We start from the raw sequence: 20,822 nt of genomic DNA on the forward strand, positions 1-20,822 counted from the left end.
TCCATTGTGTATACATACCACATCTTCTTTATCCACTCCTTTGTCAATGGACATTTGGGTTGTTTCCATGTCAGTGCTGCAATGAACATTGGAGTACATGTATCTTTTTGAGTCATGGTTCTCTCTAGATAGCTGCCCAGGAGTGAGACTGCTGGGTCAAATGGTAATTCTGTTTTTAGTTTTCAGAAGAATCTCCATACTATCTTCCACAGAGGAGTTTTAAGCTGGAAAATGCTGTATGCTTCCAGTGAGTTATTATGTGGTCTCTTCTTCAACACTTGGGGAAGGATAGTGCTGTGTATATAATTTTTGAGTTTATTTAAAAAAAAAAAGTTACTGGAGTTCCTGTTGTGGCGCAGTGGTTAACGAATCCGACTAGGAATCATGAGGTTGTGGGTTTGATACCCTGGCCTCGCTCAGTGGGTTAAGGATCTGGCATTGCCACAAACTGTAGTGTAGGTCACAGACGCGGCTCGGACCCCGCGTTGCTGTGGCTCTGGCGCAGGCTGGCAGCTACAGCTCTGATTAGACCCCTAGCCTGGGAGCCTCCGTATGCTGCGGGAGCATATGGCCCAAGAAATGGCAAAAAGACAAAAAAAAAAAAAAATTATTGAAGTATACTTGGTTAATAATGTTGTATTAGTTTCTGGTGTACATCAGGCTGATTCAGTTATATATGCTTTTCCACATTCTTTTCTTTATAGTTTATTACAGAATATTGACTATAGTTCCCTGTGCTACACAATAGGACCTTATTGTTTATTTTACATATAGTGTGTATCTGCTAATTCCAAACTCCTAATTTATCCTTCCCCACTCCCTTTCCCCTTTAGTAACCAAGTTTGTTTTCTGTGTCTGTAAGTCTGTTTCTGGTTTGTAAATATGCTCATTTGTGTCATATTTTAGATTCCACATGTAATTGATATCATACGGTATTTTTCTTTCATCGTCTGACTACCTTCACGCAGTACAATAATTTCTAGGTTCATCCACATTGCTGCATATGGCATTATTTCATTCTTTTTAAAGGCTAAGTAATATTCCACTGTATATATGTACCATGTCTTTATCCATTCCTCTGTTGATGGACATTTAGGTTGTTTCCATATCTTGGCTATTATAAGTAGTGCTGCTATGTATAGTGGGGTGCATGTATCTTTTTGAATTAGAGTTTTGTCCCGATAATATGTCCAAGAGAGATTGTTGGCAGCTCTATTTTTAGTTTTTTAAGGAACCTCCATACTGTTTTCCATAGTGGCTGCACCAATTTACATTCCCACCAGCAGTGTATGAGGGTTCCTTTTCTTTGAGTTTACTTTTAATTGTGCATAGAGTACAATTCACTTTTTTTTTTTCTTTTTATGGCTGCACCAGTGACCTAAGAAGTTCCTGCACTAGGGGTCAAATCAGAGCTACAGTTGCCGGCCTATGCCACAGCCCCAGCAACCACCAGATCCAAGCCACATCTGCGACCTACACCACAGTTTGTAGCAATGCTGGATCCTTAACCCACTGAGCGAGGCCAGGGTATCAAACCAGTATCCTCTCAAAGACAGTGTCAGGTTCTTAACCCACTAAGCCACAATAAGAACTCAAAAATTCACTTTTCGTGTATGTACATTTTTACAAATGTTGAGAAATGCATGGAGTCATAGATGTACCACAATCAGGATCCAGAGCCAACCACTCCCTCCCACAAAAAGCTCCCTCTGGTGCCCTTTGCAGTCAGCGTCCCTCTCCCCCACTGACCCCTGGCCACTACCTCTGTTCTCTGTCTCTGTTGTTTTATCTGCAAAAAGTTTGAGTTTCATTGGGTTTCAAAATAGGGATGAGTTCACCTACAAGCCCATGCTTTGTGTCATTACTGAGCTCACCTATCCATTGTCAGTACCTATTTCTGATACTTGTCCATTGCAAAGGATAGAGCCACGAAATATTCCTGAGGATGTTCTGAGTCGCAGTACCCTCCTTTTGGGTTTTGTGAGAAAATGTCAGTGGTAAAGAGATGATATCAGTGTCAGGTTGGAGATGGCACCAAGAATGGCTCTCTGAGCAAGGCGTCTCTCTTCTACAGTGAATGTTGTCTGACTCCCACCCACCCTTGTGCTTGGCTTGTAGTAAACATTCAGTAAAGGCTGTCATCAATGAATGGACAAATGAGTGGATTTTGTGGGCCTGTTGACCTAAAAGATGTAGGGAGCCACTGTTGTCTTACCATCTAGACATCATTGTTACTGATATTTTTCAATAATCCCATTTTTTCAAGGCCTTGTTTCCATTTGGGTTCAATTATTTTTTGGGAGAAACCTCATTCCTCACCATCTTGAAGTGCAAAAGCATGTTCTTTTTAGATGATTTCAAAATATTTTCCTCCACCAACTCCCAAGGCCTTTTGGCTTAGCCGACCTGATGCAGCTCGATGCCACTGGAATAGAAGGACACATGTAGCTTTTAGATTTCAGGTGGAATGGAGTTGGGAGCAGGTTAAGGCAGCCCAGAGATACTAAGCTTTGGGGGACCTTTTTTTTTTTTTTTTTTTTTTGGTCTTTTCTAGGGCCACACATGCGGCATATGGAGGTTCCCAGGCTAGCAGTCTAATCGGAGCTGTAGCCACTGTAGCCGCTGGCCTATGGCACAGCCACAACAACGTGGGATCCAAGCCGCATCTGCGACCTACACCACAGCTCATGGCAACACCGGATCTTTAACCCACTGAGCGAGGCCAGGGATCATACCCGCAATCTTATGGTTCCAAGTCGGATTCATTAACCACTGAGCCACGACAGGAACTTCTGGGGGACCATTTTAACATGAGTGTTTTAATGCCAGTATTTAGCTCCAGCTGGGAGGGGTTACGAGAATTATAGGCAAATGTCCAAGTTATCATCCTTTCTAGATTATTGGCAAGGTTCTCTCAAAACAATTTGGGTGACTAGCAATTTTTGTCAACAAATTCAGTCCTCCCCACATTCACATGAACCCGAAAGTCAACAGCTGGCATGTTAAGGGTTAACTGCTGTGCACTTGTGCTTGCTTGTCTCCTGGGTGGATCTGATGGCATTTAATTTAGTGCCTTGAGTAGCCATTTGGGTTAAAGTCTAGTGATTTTATTTGTATAATATAAAAATGTCAAAAACTGGATGATGTGATTCCTTAATTAGCACAATAAGAAAATACCTTTTGTCAGTGGAATGTTTATTACTCACATCCAAACAAGGAAAAATAGAGGAAATTGACTTGATAAATTGTAATTAAGAAAAACATATTTTCTTTAAAATTTTTGTTTCATTTCTTTGTATATTATATGAGAAATGTTTATTAGTCCAAATGCTCCAGAAAATTCCTAGCTTCATGCTTTCCATGTACAGATACATATGTCCTCTGTAGTATGAATATCAGGCCCAAATTTGGAAGAGGGGAAGAACTCATAGCTGAGAGCAATTCAGAAACTAGAGAAACTAGTTTATAACCAAGTTCATTTTTCTCCTGTGGACATTCATGCTTAAGGTAGCTACGTCAGATTTGTGAGTCAAATAGAATACTGGCATTTTTTATCTCAAATGAAATATATGAACATAATAACATTTCAGAATTATAAAAATTTACATCTTAAATCTATTGTAGTCCTCATTGATTTTCACTTTGACAATTCTAAATGTTAATTTGCTATATTTTAAAAAATAGTTTTGCATATTAATTCCATTATTTTGTCAAATATTACATGGCTGAATTAAAATTTCATTATTAGATCAATCATTTATTTCAGGTACTGGGGAAAGGGCCTGAATTAAGCATTTGTACTCTTTTAAGTTTGTGTCAAGTATTTACCAGGCCTGCCTTACTATTTTTTCCATTTGCTCTAAGTGAATGTCTTGTAGCAAACCTCTCATTACCTTCTGATTGGAATCTTGGTCTCCCCTCACACCAACACTCTGTTGGTTCCAAAACTGTATAAGCTTCCCATCTTAATTTTCCCATTTGACTTTATTTCCCCAACTGGAAGATCATGAAAAAATGTTGTGAACAGTAATGAAAGGACTTGTTTTCACTCTGCAAACTGAACAGTTGTTTGCTGGGAATTGTTCTCTTGGATTCCTTTCCTGGGATGGAATGTAGCATATTTCAGCCGAAGCTGTTCAAGGCAAGAAAACAGATCATGATTAACTTGATAAATGATTCTGAACCTAGCACTGCTGCTTGGGAATTTTCTCTTTGAGTGTATAGCTTAGGACAAATTTACTTACCAAGTAAAAGGAAATTTTTCCTTTTGACCTCGACAATAGCTCTGAAGTTCACAAGGTTTTCTCCTCCTCCTCCTCCCTCTTCTCTTTTTAACCTGTCTCCCCACAACCTCTTTTTTTTTTTTTTTTTTTTTTTTTTTTTTTTTTTTTTTTTAACTTCAGATCATCCATAAATGTTCTTCAGACCAACAGGAAATGGGCCTGACTCCAAGCTACTATCAAGTCTCCTCCGTCACTGATTTTCCTGTCTGTGCAAAGGAAGGTGTGAGGAAAGGAAAAGGATACCCTTTCACACCCAGGAAGACAGAACTCTCACCCATACACAGAAGACAAGGTTAGGATGTTTTGGGTATTATGTGTGTATACACACACCACATACACATTATGCACACAACACACATACCACACACATACCACCACAAACCACACACACAACACACATATACCACAAACCACACCACAGACCCACCACACAAACATACAACAGACCCACCTCACACATATACCATAACATACCATACAAAGCACACACACACCACACAGATACACATCATGCATATAACTATACACACTCCACACATCACACACAGCAGCCCACTTAACTACACACAAGCCACACATATAGCATATACACTCCACACACAAACCACAAGTACCACACACATGCCACATAGCACAGACCCACATGCACACACCCCATACAAATACACCAAACACCACACACAGACCCCGCAGCAACCACACCCATACCCCATGCACACACCACACCTCTACACCACACATACCACATTCACACAGTGCATAAACCACACGCAGGCCCCCAGCAACCATACCTATACTCCTTGCACACATACACCATACCAGACACACCACATATATATACACCACAACCCCCATGTACATACACCCACACACCACAGACCATATGCATATAGCACACAATCCATACACATACACTACACACATACACCACACATACAAATAAACACATCACAAAAACACACACCCCACAGCCCCACACTAGACACACAGGCACACACACATCCCCACTCCAGATATACATGCATAAACCACAGATACAACACACCACATATGCCACACACATAAATAATGGTAAAATATGCATTATATAGCGCGACATTTTATGATCTTCTCTATTTTTGAAAGTACAGTTTAGTGGTATTAAATACATTCACACCATTGTGTAACCATTGCCGCTTTTCATTCCTAGAATTTTTTCATCTTCCCAGACTGAAGCTCTGTCCCCATTAAACACTACCTCCCCATTCCCCTCTCCCTCAACACCTCTAACCACTATTCTACTTTCTATGAATTTGATTGTTCTCAGAACCTCAATTAAATAGAATCTGTCCTTTTTCTCTAGAATATTTCACTCAGTGTTCAAGGTCATCCATGGCATAGGATATATCTGATCTCAGTCCTTTTTGAGACTGAGTAAGATCACATTTTTGTAAACCATCCACCTGTTCTTGGACACTTGGATTGTTTCCAGTTTGGGAATGTTGTGAACACTGCTTCCAGATATGAGTTTCTGTTTGGGTCCCTGGTTTCAATTGTTTGAGGTATCTACCTAAGACTGGAATTGCTGGGGCAGATGATAATTCTTTGTGGGGTTTTGTTTGTTTGTTTTGGTTCTTTAGAAACCATCAAATGCTTTCTGCAGTAGCTGCACCATTTTACATTCCTACCAGCAGTTCACTGTACATTCTTTTTAAAGTTTTTTTTATTACTCAAATGAATTTATCACATCTGTAGTTGTATAATGATCATCACAGTCCAATTTCACAGGATTTCCATCCCACAACCCAAGCACATCCCCTCACCCCCCAAACTGTCTCCTTTGGAAACCATAAGTTTTTCTTTCTTTTTTTTTTTTTTTTTTTTTTGCCTTTTGTCTTTTTGTTGTTGTTGTTGCTGTTGTTGTTGCTATTTCTTGGGCCACTCCCGTGGCATATGGAGGTTCCCAGGCTAGGGGTTGAATTGGAGCTGTACCCACCTGCCTACGCCAGAGCCACAGCAACGCGGGATCCGAGCTGCGTCTGCAACCTACACCACAGCTCACGGCAACGCCGGATCCTTAACCCACTGAGCAAGGGCAGGGACCGAACCTGCAACCTCATGGTTCCTAGTCGGATTCGTTAACCACTGCACCACGACGGGAACTCCCGGAAACCATAAGTTTTTCAATGTCTGTGAGTCAGCATCTGTTCTGCAAAGAAGTTCAGTCTGTCCTTTTTTTCAAATTCCACATGTCAGTGAAAGCATTTGATGTTGGTGTCTCATTGTATGGCCGACTTCACTTAGCATAATAATTTCTAGGTCCATCCATATTCCTAAAAATGCTGGTATTTCATTCCTTTTAATGGCTGAGTAATATTCCATTGTGTATATGTACCACATCTTCTTGATCCACTCCTCTGTTGATGGACATTTAGGTTGTTTCCATGTCTTGGCTATTGAAAAGAGTGCTGCAATGAATATCGGAGTACATGTGTCTTTTTGAGTCATGGTTTCATACATTCTTGCCAACACTTATTTTCCTTTTATTTTTATAAGTGCCATCCTAAGGGGGACTGTATGCTCACCCATATATTTTTTTAAATTAAAATATAGTTGATTTACAGTGTTGTGACAATTCACCAACATATTTTTAACTTTTTGAAAATGATACTTTAAGAGAAGAAAGATACTATTCTGGTAGTGCTTCTTTATACCCAGAATTTTTGGTTAATTTGGTGGCTATTTTGTTCATTGAGAAGGTACAATTAATTGTGTCTCTAACTGAATCCATTAACCAAATTTCCTGAAAACTTTGAACTGGACACTTTCTGGTCCTGTTTTATGTGTAGCCATGACCTGCAGTTCTGTGCATTAAGTTCCTTTTACTTCTTGTAATTAGCAACTAATGATAGAAAGTGAACTGGGACATATTCAATATTTTCTGTAAAATATATAGATGGTCAAGAGGCAAGAGATTTTTAGTTAATTTTGATGTAATTTCAGTTTTCTGCTTTAGATGTGTACTTTAGATGTGTTTAGATGTAATCATTTGGAAGCACCATTCCCCAACAACTCCCCCACCCAACCCAACTGAAAAAGAAAATTCTGCAAAAGCAGTTCATTTATTTGATCACAGACTCAAATAGTTTTAAAATCTGGTCATAAATGCTGCTCGAATCAGCATTTTTTATTCTCTGCCCATTTGCTTTTGGTTCTGCTGCCTATTAAATCACTAGCTGTTATTTTGCTTTAAAATTTTTTTTTTTTGCTGGTCAAATGCCCACCTTGTGCTCTCTGTTCTTCTATAAGAAGCCCTGCCCACTGGACTTACTCTCTTCTATCCTCTGAGATCCTCAGTGTCCACTGTCATTGGTCTTTCATGTGATCTACAAGCCATAAAGCTCCACTGGTATAAGCATTAAATCATGAAATAAAGCCTAGGGAGCATAGAGGAAATTGAGGCCCCCACATAGGCTAAAGGGCTTGTTCAGAGCTAATAAGCAGGAGATTATTATGTGCAATCATGTCTACTGAGTCTCAGATCTGTGCCCTTTCCTATAAGATGATTCTGTTCATTGGTAGGAAACCATCCCCACAACTGATATCTGAGCCAGTAAGAGACTGTGTTCTGAGAATACAAGTGTGTGGAAACTCTCAGGATCCAGGAGGATCCTCAGCCCCATCCCTATACTATACTGTACTATACTCCGGGCCTAGTACACATGTCTTCCTCAGAACAGAGTGCAGAGTCTGTCAACACCAAGGGCCACTCCTTGCCAAGAGTTCAGACAGCCTAAAGAAAAGGCTTATTAAATATCTTGTTTTGTCTTCTTCATATTGCTTCTTACTGGCAGCAACTACTGTATATTCTTCTTTGTTTACAAACTTATTGCCCAGGGCAGATGCTAGTATGTAAACTCATGTAGAGGAGGGACATTGTCTATGATGGTCAGGGATGCAGGATCCCAAGTATCAGAAACAGTATTATCTAAGCAGAAAATTGTGGCTGGAATATGGACAGACTCCTGGGCAACAGGAGTTAATAAGTCATTAATTATAGCTTTAATGAGGAGATAACCCAGGGTACTGACTGACTGAATCATGGACTAAACCTTTGCTGTCTGCATGGAGGCGACAAGTTTCACATGGATATCAAACCTTGAAATGTGGCTTGTCTGAATTAGACACACAGGAGGTATAAATCTATGAGACACAGCAAAAGCAGTTCAAAGAGGGAAGTTTATAGCAATATAGTCTTAGGAAACAAGGAAAATCTCAAGTAAACAACCAACCTGACCTTACGCCTAACGCAACTAGAGAAAGAACAAAACCCAAAGTGAATAGAAGGAAGGAAATCATCAAGATCAGAGCAGAAATAAATGAAATAGAGAAGAAGAAACAATAGAGAAGATCATTGAAACCAAAAGTTGGTTCTTTTGGAAAAATCGACAAAATTGATAAACTTTTGCCAGACTCATTAAGAAAAATAAAGGGCTCAAATCAATAAAATCAGAAATGAAAAAGTACAACTGACACCATAGAAATACAAAGGATCATAAGAGACAACCACAGGCAACTATATACAAATAAAATGGACAACTTAGAAGAAAGGTACAGATTCTTAAAAAGGTACAAACTTCCAAGACTGAACACTGGCAGAAGACCTTAGACCTCCAAAAAGGGCAAGAAACTCTCTACATAAATGGGTAGAACAAAAGGGAAAAAAGAGAGAGAAAAGGAATTAGTACAGGACAAGCACTCCTGAGAGGAAGCTGTGAAAGAGGAAAGGAATTTGTGCCCTTGGAGGCCACCTTACTAATCAGAACAGAGGGGAAACCTCAAAGCCTTGGAGAAAAGTGCAGCAGCCAGACTGAGGAGGGCAAAGCAGAGAGAACTGCACAGACCATCAGTGCCACTGCCTGGGACACCACAGCCCGAGATGCTCAGGAGGGGTCTGGGTGCTAAGACTCAGGCCTCAGAGGTCAGTTTTGGGGAGAGGACTCGGGTTGGCTATGTAAAGACAACCTGAGGAGCTAGGGAGCTGCTTGCCACAGGCTGGGGAGTGGAGTGCCATAGCTGAGGAAGTACAGGAGAAGGCCTGGGCCCACAGGAGAATTAAGGAAACATTGTTGGGGAGGGTAAGAGGAGGATGGGCGGGATACCATAGGGACATTTTTCTCTATGTGGGTGCATGGGTTCTCAGGCGGTGGATATAAACCATTGCAGTCACTGCAGTTGTCTTGGACTCCAGAGGTGGGCACAGCCAACCACCACGAGGAGTCCTGGCAGTAGGCACCACCTGCAGCCTCAGTCACCTCAGGAGTCACTGACAAGAAGGGCACTGCAACCAAGCAACACCCTTTGCCTTCACTTCTCTGAGAATGCATATGCCCTGATGTTGCCTCTGCCAAAGGCTCTGGGTGCCACCTCCACCTCCCTAAGAGTCACTGCCACTGCCCAGGGCCCTGCAACCAGGAGCAACCTGTGCTTCCACATCCCTGTGTGTCCTCACCACTGTCAAGGCCCATCATCCAGGCACTGGCTACAGGCCCTGCCCATCACCTCCATCTTCTTGGAAGCACATACAGGTCATACACCAGCACACCCCCTATTAAGGGGATAACAGCCTGAACACACTGAGGGAAGAGAGAGCAAGCATACAAACTAAAATCAGCCTTCACACACCCCCCCCAAAAAAAACCCTCACAAGCTACTTGGGTGCTGTCCCATATAAATAGCCCTCCAGTAGATAGCCGTTTTCCCTAAACTCACAGAATAAGAAAAATAGAAGTAAAATGAAGACTCTTAGGAACCATTCCCAGTTAAAAGAACAGGATAATTCCTCTGAAGGAGCAGACAATGAAACAGATCTCTGTAGTCTACCAGACACCAAGTTCAAAAAGGAAGCAGTGAAAAACTGAAGGAATTAAAAGCCTTTATGAACAGTAATTCAGATTATTTTAGAAAGGAACTAGAAACTACAAAGAGGAGCCAAGAAAAATTGGAAAATTCATTTACAGAGACACAAGCTGAGTTAAAGGCATTGAAGAGAGGAATGAACTGACTTGGAAGATAGAATAATGGAAATCACCCAATCAGGACAGCAGACAGAAAACCAAATGAAAAAAACATGAAAGCAGTCTGAGATCTATGTGATAATGTAAAGCAGGCCAATCTACACATAATAGGGATTGAAGAAGGAGAAGAAAAAGAAAGGGAGATTGAAAATATATTTGAAGAAATTATAGTTAAAAACTTTTCAAACCTAAAGGAAACAGATGTCAAGATATAGGAAGTACAGAGGGCCCCAAACAAGTTGAACCCAAACAGGTCTACACCGAGGCATATTGTAATAAAAATGGCAAAAGTTAAAGATGAGAGGATTCTAAAGTCAGCAAGAGGAGTTCCTATTGTGGCTCAGCAGTAACAAACCCAACTAATATCTATGAGGGTGCAGGTTTGATTCCTGGCCTTGCTCAGTGGGTTAAGGATCTGGCATTGCTATGAGCTGTGCTGTAGGTTGCAGATGTGGCTCGGATTTGGTGTTGTGATGGTGTAGGCCTGCAGCTGCAGCACCAATTCCACTCCTAGCCCACGAACTTCCATATGCTGCAGGTTCAGCCCTAAAAAGAAAAAAATAAATAAAAATAAAGGCAGCAAGAGGAAAACAAAGAGTTAGTTATAAAGGAACCTACATAAGGCTATCAGCTAATTTCTCTACAGAAACACTACGGGCCATAAGAGAGTGGAAGGATGTATTCAAAGTTCTAAAAGGCAAAAACTGGCAGCCTAGACTACCCAGCAAGGTTATCACTTAAAGTAGAAGGATAAATAAAGAATTTCTCCAACAAACAAAAACTAAAAGAATACAGCAATACTAAAACCATTCTAGAAGAAATACTGAAAGTTCTTCTCTAAGTAGGAAAGAAGATATAGGATGGAGGAAGTAACAGCTGCAAAGTAATCACTTAAATAAGCCAGTATACAGATCTAAAGGGAAAAAAAAAACCCTATTTGTAAAAGCAATGATAAACACAGCAAAAGGATAAACATGAAGGCATCCAAATCATAAAATGTGGTAAAGGAAAGCAAGAAAATCTAGACTCTCTTTTAGTTTAGAATGTGTTTGTGCCTATATGACTCGTAGGCTAAAGAAAGCGGATAGCAGGAAGGGGTAAACATGAAAAAAAAAAAAAACGCAAATCAAAAACAAACAATACAATCACAAAAACTAAAAAGAAGAGGACACAAGCATAAAATGAAATTATCCAACCAAAAAAAGAACAAAGAACAAAGGAGAGACAGAATCAACTGGAAAACAAACCCAACTAATATCAGTAAATAAATGTCAGTAAATACATGTTTAAAATATCAGTAAATACATGTTTATCAATAATTACCTTAAATGTCAGTGGACGTAATGCTCCAGTGAAAAGACAGAGTGGCAGACTGGATTAAAAAAACAAGAGCTTACAATATGCTGCCTACGAAAGACTAACCTTAGGGCAAAGACACATATAAATTGAAAGCGAGGGGATAGAAAAAAAAATATTTCACATGAATGAAATTGACAGGAAAGTGGGATTTGCAATACTCATACCAGACAAAATAGACTTTAAAACAAAGGCCAGAGATGGGATTAAGATTGCAGAATAGAAGGAATGGAGCTCAATGTCTCTACTAAAAACAACAAAATTTACAACCAAATGCCGAGCAATCTTCAACCAAACGGACCTGAAACTTTCAAAAAGAGAAGGCCACATCCAGAGGTAGGAGGGGCGATTACATGATCTAAGCAACCCCATAGCTCCTGGGTGGGAAGCCCCACAGACTGGAAAGTAACCGTAGCACAGAGACTCACCTACAGGAGTGAGAGTTTTGAGCCCAACATCAAACCCCCACACTGGGGGATCTGGCACTGGGAGAAAGAGCCCCTGGAGCATCTGGCATTGAAGGCCAGTGGGGTTTGTGTGCAGGATCTCCACGGGACTGGGGTAGGTGGTGACCCCATTCTTGGAAGGTGCGCACAAACTTTCACATGCACTGGGTCCCAGGGCAAAGCAGGGTCTCTGTGGGAATCTGGGTTGGGCCTGGCTGTGGTTCTTAGAGGACCTCCTGGGAAGGCAGAGGTGAATGTGGCTTGTTGTGGGGGAAGGACATTGGAAACAAGGTTCTTGGGAATCTTCATCAGCATGTGTTTCTCTGGAGGTGGCCATTTTGGAAAAATCTGGCCCCACCCATCAGCGCTGAAAAGCCCCAAGCCAAACAACAATCCAGGTGGAATCACAGCTCCCTCCATCAGTAAACAAGCTGCTTAAAGACCCCAGCCCCCAGGCACACAGCCACCTCTAATCTCACCAGAGACAAAGCCCCACCCACCAGAGGGATTAGAATAGGCTCCACCCACCAGTGGGCAGGCATCAGTCCCTCCCATCAGGAAGCCTACAGCAAGCCCCCCATACTGACTTCAGCCACAGGGGGCAGACATCAGAAGTAAGAGAGGCTACAACTCTATTATCTGTAAAAGTCACCACAGCAAAAACCCATAAAAATGAAAAGACAGAGAACTATAACTCAGATAAGGGAGAAAGAAAAATCCCCAGAAAAACAGCCAAGTGATCAGGAGATTCTCATTCTCCAGGAAAAAGACTTTAGACTGTTGATGCTGAAGATGACGCAAGACATTGGAAATAAACTGGAGGCAAAGATGGATAAATTACAGGAAACACTGAGCAAAGAGATGCAAGATATAAAACTTAAGCAAGAGGAGATGCAAAATACAATAACAGAAATAATTCATTAGAAGCAGCCAATTGCACAATACGGGAGGTAGAAGAACGAATAAGCAAGGTGGAGGACAGATTAGTGGAAATCACGGATGTGGAACAGAAGAGGAAAAAGATTGAAAACAAATGAAGACAGTCTCAGACAAGTCTGGGACAACGTTAAATGCACCCACATCATCCGTATTATGGGGTGCCAGAAGGAGAAGAGAGAGAGAAGGAGACAGAAAAAATATTTCAAGAGATAATGGCCAAAAACTTCCCTAACATGGGAAAGGAACCACTCACTCAAATCCAGGAAGTGCAACAAGTACCATATAAAATACACCCAAGGAGGACTACCCCAAGACACATATTAGTCAAACTGACCAAAATTAAAGACAAAGAGAAAATATTGAAAGCAGCTAGGGAAAAGAAACAACATACAAGGGAACCCCAATAAGGTTATTGGCAGATTTTTCTGCAGCCCTAAAAAAAAATAAAAGAGATTAAAACATTTAAAAAAACAAACAAACAAACAAACAAAAACACACCAAGAGCTGGTTCTTTGAAAATATAAAAGAAAACTGACAAACCTCTGGCCAGACTCAAGAAGAAGAGAGAACGCAATTAAACAATAAGAAATGGAAAAAGTGGGACTCCCAACAGATACTGCAGAAATACAATTATATGCCAACAAATTTGACAACCTAGAAGAAATGGAAAACTTTCTAGAAAAATACAGCCCGCCAAAACTGAGTAAAGAAGAAAGAGATAATTTGAATAGACCAGTCACTAGAAATGAAATTGAATATGTAATAAAAGCACTCCCTACAAACAAAAGTCTAGGACCAAATGGCTTCACAGGAGAATCCTACCAAACATACAAAGAAAAACTTACACCCATCTTTTGTAAACTCTTCCAAAAGACTGAATAAAAAGGAACATTCCTAAAGACATTCTATGAAGCCACCATCACCTAATACCAAAACCAGACAAAGATACTACTAAAAAAGAAAATTACAGGCCAGTATATTTGATGAATGCAGATGAAAAGTCCTGAACAGAGTTTTAGCAAACTGAATCCAATGACACATAAAAAATATCCACTACAACCAAGTGGAATTTATCCCAAGTTTACAAGGATGGTTGAACATATGCAAATCAGTCTCTTGTCATATACCACGATAATGAAGGAAAAGCCCAAACCACATGATCATCTCAGTAGATGCAAAAAAAGCATTAGATAAAATCCAGCATTCATTCATGGTAACCTCTTGCCAGGGTGGGTATAGAGAGACAATACCTCGACAGAATTAACGTCATTGATGACAAACCCACAGCCAATATAATATTCAACAGAGAGAAGCTCAGACTTCCTGCTGAAGTCTGGAATAAGACAAGGATGCTGATTCTCACCACTTTTATTCAACATAGTATTGGGAGCCCTAGCCACAGCAGTCATGCAAACAAAAGAAATGAAAGGTATACATATTGGAAGAGAAGAGGTAAAATTGTCACTATATGCAGATGGCATGATACTATATATAGAAAACCCTAAGGACTCCATGCAATAACTACTTAATCAGATCAAAGAATTCAAAGTAGCAGGATACAAGATTAACATTCAGAAATCAGTTGTGTTTCTGTATGCTAACAATGAAATATTAGAAAAGAAATATAGAGAAACAAAACCTTTTAAAAACACACCCCCCAAAATAAAATACCTAGGAATAAACCAAGGAAGGGAAAGACTTATACACTGAAAACTGCAAAACATCAATCAAGGAAATTAAAGAGGATTCAAAGAAATGGAAATATCCCATGTTCCTGGATTGGAAGAATTAATATTATTTAAAAATTGCCATTCTACCCAAAGCAATCTATAGATTTAATGTGGTCACTATTAAATTACCCATGACATTTTTTTTAGCAAGCCAGAACGAATAATCCAAAAATTTATATGGAACCATAAAGGCCCAGAATTGCCAAAGCAATCCGCAGGAAAAAAACAGCAGCAACAAAGCAGGAGGCATAACTTTCCCAGACTTCACACAATATTACAATGCTATGGTAATCAAGAGAGTGTGGTACTGGCACAAAAACAGACATAGGGATGAATGGAACAGAATAGAGAGCCCAGAAATAAACCCAGACACATAGGATCAATTGATCTTTGACAAGGAAGGCAAGAATATAAAATCGGAAAAGGACAGTCTCTTTAGGAAGTGATGCTGGCAAAACCGGACAGCTGCATGTAAATCAGTGAAACTAGAATACACCCTCACACCATGCACAGCAATAAACTCAAACATAAGACATGACACCATAAAACTCCTAGAAAAGAAATAGGGAAACATTCTATACAAACCATGTGACATAAACCATACAAACACTTTCTTAGTTCAGTCTCCCAAGACAATAGAAATAAAAATAATAAACCAGTGGGACCTAATCAAAAGTACAGGCTTTTGCACAGCAATGGAAACCATAAAAAAAAACCAAAAAGATAACCCATAGGATGGGAGAAGATAGTGCAAACAATGCAACCAACAAGGGACAGAAGTAAAACTGTCACTGTTTGCATATGGTATGATACTATACATAGAAAATCCTTAAGGTGCTACCAGAAAACTATTAGAGTTCATCAATGAATTTGGTAAAGTTGCAGGAGTCAAAATTAATACACAGATATCTGTTGCATTCCTATAAAGTAACAATGAAAAGTCAGAAAGAGAAATTAGGAAAACAGTTCCATTTACAGTGCTATCAAAAAGAATTCAACACCTAGGAATAAATCTACCTGAAGAGGCAAAACACTTGTACTCTGAAAACTATAAGATGCTGATGAAAGAAATCAAGTGATGACACAAACAGATGGAAAGATAGAACATGCTCTTGGACTGGAAGAATCAATGTTGTTAAAATGACTGTACTACCCAAAGCAATCTACGGATTCAGTGGAATCCCCAATCCCTATCAAATTACAAATGACTTTTTTTTTTCACAAAACTAGAACAAAAAAAATTAAATTTGCATGGAAATGAAAAGACCATGAATGGCCAAAGAAATCTCTCCGTTTTTAGGGCTGCACTCATGGCATATGGAAGGTCCCAGGCTAGGGGTCGAATTGGAACTACAGCTGCCAGCCTATGCCACAGCAGTGCAGGATCCAAGCTGCATCTGGGACCTACACCACAGCTTAGGGCAACAATGGATCCTTAACCTACTGAGTAAGGCCAAGGATAGAACCCACATCCTTATGGATACTAGTTGAATTCATTTCTGCTGTGCCACAACAGGAACTCTGCAAAAGCAGTCTTGAAAGAGAAAAACAGAACTGGAGGAACTAGGCTCCTTGACCTCAGACTATTCTACAAAGCAGTGGTCATCAAAACAAGATGTGACTGACACAAAAACAGAACTATAAATCAGTGGAATAGGATAGAAAGCCCAGAAATAAACTTAAGCACCTATGGTCAACTAATCTTTGACAGAGTAAGCAAGAACATACAGTGGAGAAAAGATAGCCTCTTCAGTAAGTGGTGCTGGGAAAACTAGACAGCTATATATGTAGAAGAATGTAATCAGATCATTTTCTAACACAATACACAAAACTAAACCACAAATGGATCAAAAACCTAAATGTAAGGCCAGATACTATAAAACTCCTAGAGGAAAACACAGGCAGAATGCTCTTTGATATAAACTGCAGCAGCATCTTGTTTAGTCCACCTCCTAGAGTAATGACAAGAAACACAAAAATAAACCAGTAGGACCTAATTAAACTTAAAAGCTTTTGTACAGCAAAGGAAACCATTTAAAAAAATGACAAGACAATCCACAGAATAGAAGAAGATTCTTTTGGACAATGCAATCAACAAGGGTCTAATCTCCAAGATATATGAACAACTCATATAACTCAGTAACAACAACAAAAAATCCCAATAAAAAAAATGGGCCAAGAAAGGGCTGCTGATGCATGCTCCCTGCTGGATCTACAGGCTACCTAGTTGGAGAAAATTACAAGTAATGGCCCATTCCAGTGGGCTTGCAAGGGCCCACAACCAGTGCCACTCATTACACACCAAGGGAGCCATGGGAGGCCCATAAGTTCAAACTCCAAACCACACTGGCTACAGAGAGCATGCCTACTAGCAACCAGGCAGGAGGAGGGACTGCCAGAAGTAAATGTCTTGCAGCTAAAGAGACTTTTTCCAATAGAAAGAACTCCCCCGGGTGGGGGGGCTATAGAGAGAGATCCCTAGAGTGGACAAGCAAGGAGAGTGATGGCAGAACCATGGAGCCTACCCCTACAGCTACAGAGAGCGGTCACTACAGCCTCCGCAGTAAAGGGAGGGACTATAGGAGCAACCACTGACATTGCAAGTTATGGAAAATAGTCCTGAAACTACCTGGTTGCAAGAGACACTGCTTCCCCCCTTGTGCTACAGAAGCAATCCTGTGAACTGTGAGTCACTGCTACCTAACTCACAGACCTCAACCCTAGAAACCACCCAGCTCCAGGAGAGGGAGTGTGATACAGCTGCTTCTTCCATCACGTGCTCTGGGTACTTGTGAACCACCACCACCCCTGAGAACTCCAGGACTGGGCACCTGCTGCTCCATGTACATACCTACTCTCAAGGGTACGATAAACAGAAAGGTAGACAGTATGAGATGACAGAGAAGTAGCTTTCAGACAAAGGAATAAGACAAAAGCACACAAAAACCAGTAAATGAAGGGGAGGTAGGCAATCTACCTGAAAAAGAATCCAGAGTGGTGATAGTAAAGATGATCCATGACCTTGGAAAACAGTTGAGACACAGATCAAGAACTTAAACGTTTAACAAAGAGAGGATTTAAAGAGCAAAATGAATAGCACAATATCTGAAATAAAAAATAATCTAGAAGGAACCAATAGCAGGTTAACAGAGGCAGAGGAACAAATAAGTTAGGTGGAAGACAGAGTGGTGGAAATCACTGCCACAGGAAAGAATAAAGAAAAATGATAAGAACTGAGGAAAGTCTAAGAGACCTCTGGGTCAACATTAAATGTACCATCATTTGTATCATAGGGGTTCCAGAAGGAGAAGGTGGAGCAGAGAAAGTATTTGAAGAGATTATAGCTGAAAATTTCCCTAATATGGGAAAGGAAACACTCAAGTTGAAGAAGCACAGAGAATTCCATACAAAATAAACCCAAGGAAAAACACAGCAAGACACATACCACTCAAACTGACAAAAATTAAATACAAAGAAAAAATATTAAAAGCCACAAGGGAAGATCAACATACAGGGGAACCCCCATAAAGATAACAGCTTATTTTTCAGCAGAAACTCTACAAGCATTAAAGGAGTGGCAGGATATACTTGAGGTGATGAGAGAAGGAACCTAGAACCAAGAATACTCTACCCAGCAAGGCTCTTATTCAGATTTTATGGAGAGATCAAAAGCTTCTTGGACAAGCAAAAGCTAAGAGAATTCAGCACCTCCAAACCAGCTCTACATCAGCTACTAAAAGAACTTCTCTAAGCAGAAAAGGAAGAACCACAAGTAGAAGCAAGAATACTACAAATGAAGAAGCTCATTTGTAAATGCAAAAATAATACAAAAGTAGGAAATCACCCACTAACAAATATCATATCAAAACTAGCAAGCATTGTGCTGAGACCTAGTGGACCAGCTGCATAGGACTGCCAGCTCCAGGCAGGACCCCCTGCAGCCCAGAAAATCTGCAACAAGCCTGGCCGAGTCGGGAAAAGATCTCAGATGGTCTTTCTGAGTCGGGCTGCCCTGGGGAGGAGCCTCTTGGGTTTCCAGCGGCCCTGCTACCCGCCCAAGCTCCCAGGGGGTACCCCACTCCCGCGGAATAGCTGCTCAGCACCACCAGCCCCCTGGAAGAGCCCCTGCAGCCCAGAAAAGCTGCAACAAGCTCAGCCAGACTGTGAAAAGATCCACCTACATTCTCAGGCCATCCTTCCGAGTTGGGCTGCCCTAGGGAAGAGGCTCTTAGGTTCTCAGTGACCCAGATAGCTTCTCCAGCCCCCAGGGGGTGCTGCACTCCTGAGGAGCAGCTGCCCAGCACCGCCAACCCTCTGCAAGAACCCCACAGCCTAAAAACACCAGAGCAAGCTCTGCATGACCAAGTGAAATCTGGTACCATTGTGGTGTGGACCTCCCAGTCCTGTCTGCCCTCAGGAAGCCCTCCTTTGCTTCAAAGAAACACTGTTAGCCCCATCAACACTCCAGAAAAGCCACACTGCCTCAAAAAAGATTGACCAACAACGCCAGCCCTCAGGAAATATTCCACGGCAGTGACAAGGCAAACACTGCCCGATAACGGAGAGTACAACTCCCTCAGGAGAAAGAAAACAATAAGCAAGATGAAGAAGCTGAGAAACCACCCCCAGTCAAACCAACAGGAGAACTCACCTAAAACAGTCAACAATGAAACAGATCTCTGAAGTCAGACAGACCTGGAGTTGAAAAGAGAAATAGTGAAAATACTGAAGGAATTAAAAGATATGAACAGTAATGCAGATACCCTCAGAAAGGAACTAGAAAATATAAGGAGGAGCCAAGAAAAACTAGAACACTCATTTGCAGAGATGCAAACTGAACTAAGGGCAGTAAAAACCAGAATGAATAATGCAGAAGAACGAATCAGTGATATGGAAGATAGAATAATGGAAATCACTCAATCCAGTCAACAGACAGAAAACCGAATCAAAAAACTGGAAAGCAATATAAGAGACCTATGGGATAATATAAAGCAGGCCAATCTACGCATAATAGGAATTCCAGAAGGAGCAGAAAAAGATATGGGGATGGAAAATATATTTGAAGAAATTATCGATGGAAACTTCCCAAATCTAGAGGATACTGGGTTCAAGATACAAGAAGCACAGAGGGCCCCAAACAAACTGAACCCAAATAGACCCACACCAAGACACATCATAATAAAAATGGCAAAAGTTAGTGATAAAGAGAGGATCCTAAAGGCAGCAAGAGAAAAACAGAATGTTACCTACAAGGGAACCCCCATAAGAATATCAGCTGATTTCTCTACAGAAACACTACAGGCCAGGAGGGAATGGCAAGAGATATTTAAAGTGCTCAAAGGAAAAAATATGCAACCTAGAATACTCTATCCAGCAAGAATATCATTTAAAATAGAAGGGGAAATAAAATTTTTTTCCAACAAACAAATACAGCAACATAAAACCCAGGTTAAAGGAAATATTGAAAGGGCTTCTCTAAACCAAAAAGAAAGGAAGGAAAGGGAAGAAAAAAGAAAAGAAAAAAAAAAAAAAAGAAGAAGAGGAAGAACTAGGACTGAGGAAACCGCAATCAGAGAGCAGTCACTCAAATAAGCCAGCATACAGATTTAATCATGAACATGCTTCAAACAAAATAAAATTAAAAAGAAAAAAATAAAAAAGAGTCATCAAAACCATAAAATGTGGGCAAGGGATGTTAGGAAGTAAATAACCCTTTTTGTTTATTTGTTTGTATGTTTCTCTTCTTAATTTTAATATAGTAATGAAGTGTTTGAACTTACAGGACCATCAGGCTAAAACACACAATTATGGGAAGGGGTTAGCATACTTAAAAAACAGGGCAACCACAAGCCAAAAGCAAATATTGCATTTGCAAAAAGTGAAAAAAAAATACACTCAAGCAGATAATAACAGGAGACCATCCAACCAAAAAAAAAAAAAAAAAAGAAAGGAAGAATGGAGAACCATAGAATCAACTGGAACACGAGGTTCAAATGGCAATAAATAATCATC

General features: G+C 40.5%; 2 protein-coding genes across 35 annotated transcripts in view; one reads left to right on the forward strand and one right to left on the reverse strand.

The window, feature by feature from the left end:
• Window positions 1-20,822, forward strand: part of LOC146396499 (uncharacterized) — a 134,545-nt gene that overhangs the window by 77,614 nt on the left and 36,109 nt on the right. For 13 of the 34 annotated variants that reach the window (XR_014826532.1, XR_014826530.1, XR_014826533.1 and 10 more), the window contains one exon: window positions 4,404-4,575. The gene's annotated coding sequence lies outside the window, so the exon portion shown is untranslated. Of the gene's footprint in view, window positions 1-179; window positions 248-1,374; window positions 1,539-3,170; window positions 3,278-4,403; window positions 7,366-18,103; window positions 18,292-20,822 lie in introns of those variants that run through there. The other 21 variants (XR_014826529.1, XR_014826534.1, XR_014826531.1 and 18 more) reach the window with 8 other exon arrangements.
• Window positions 6,585-20,822, reverse strand: part of SAP30 (Sin3A associated protein 30) — a 137,049-nt gene continuing 122,811 nt past the window's right edge. The window contains exon 6 of the transcript XR_014825642.1: window positions 6,585-6,715. The gene's annotated coding sequence lies outside the window, so the exon portion shown is untranslated. The remainder of the gene's footprint in view (window positions 6,716-20,822) is intronic.

The sequence above is a fragment of the Sus scrofa genome, chromosome 14 (assembly GCF_054392235.1).
Source record: "Sus scrofa isolate SSC_HxYL_T2T_F1_AM1 chromosome 14, Sscrofa_HxYL_maternal_Yorkshire_Landrace_v2.0, whole genome shotgun sequence".
Classification (NCBI taxonomy): domain Eukaryota; kingdom Metazoa; phylum Chordata; class Mammalia; order Artiodactyla; family Suidae; genus Sus; species Sus scrofa.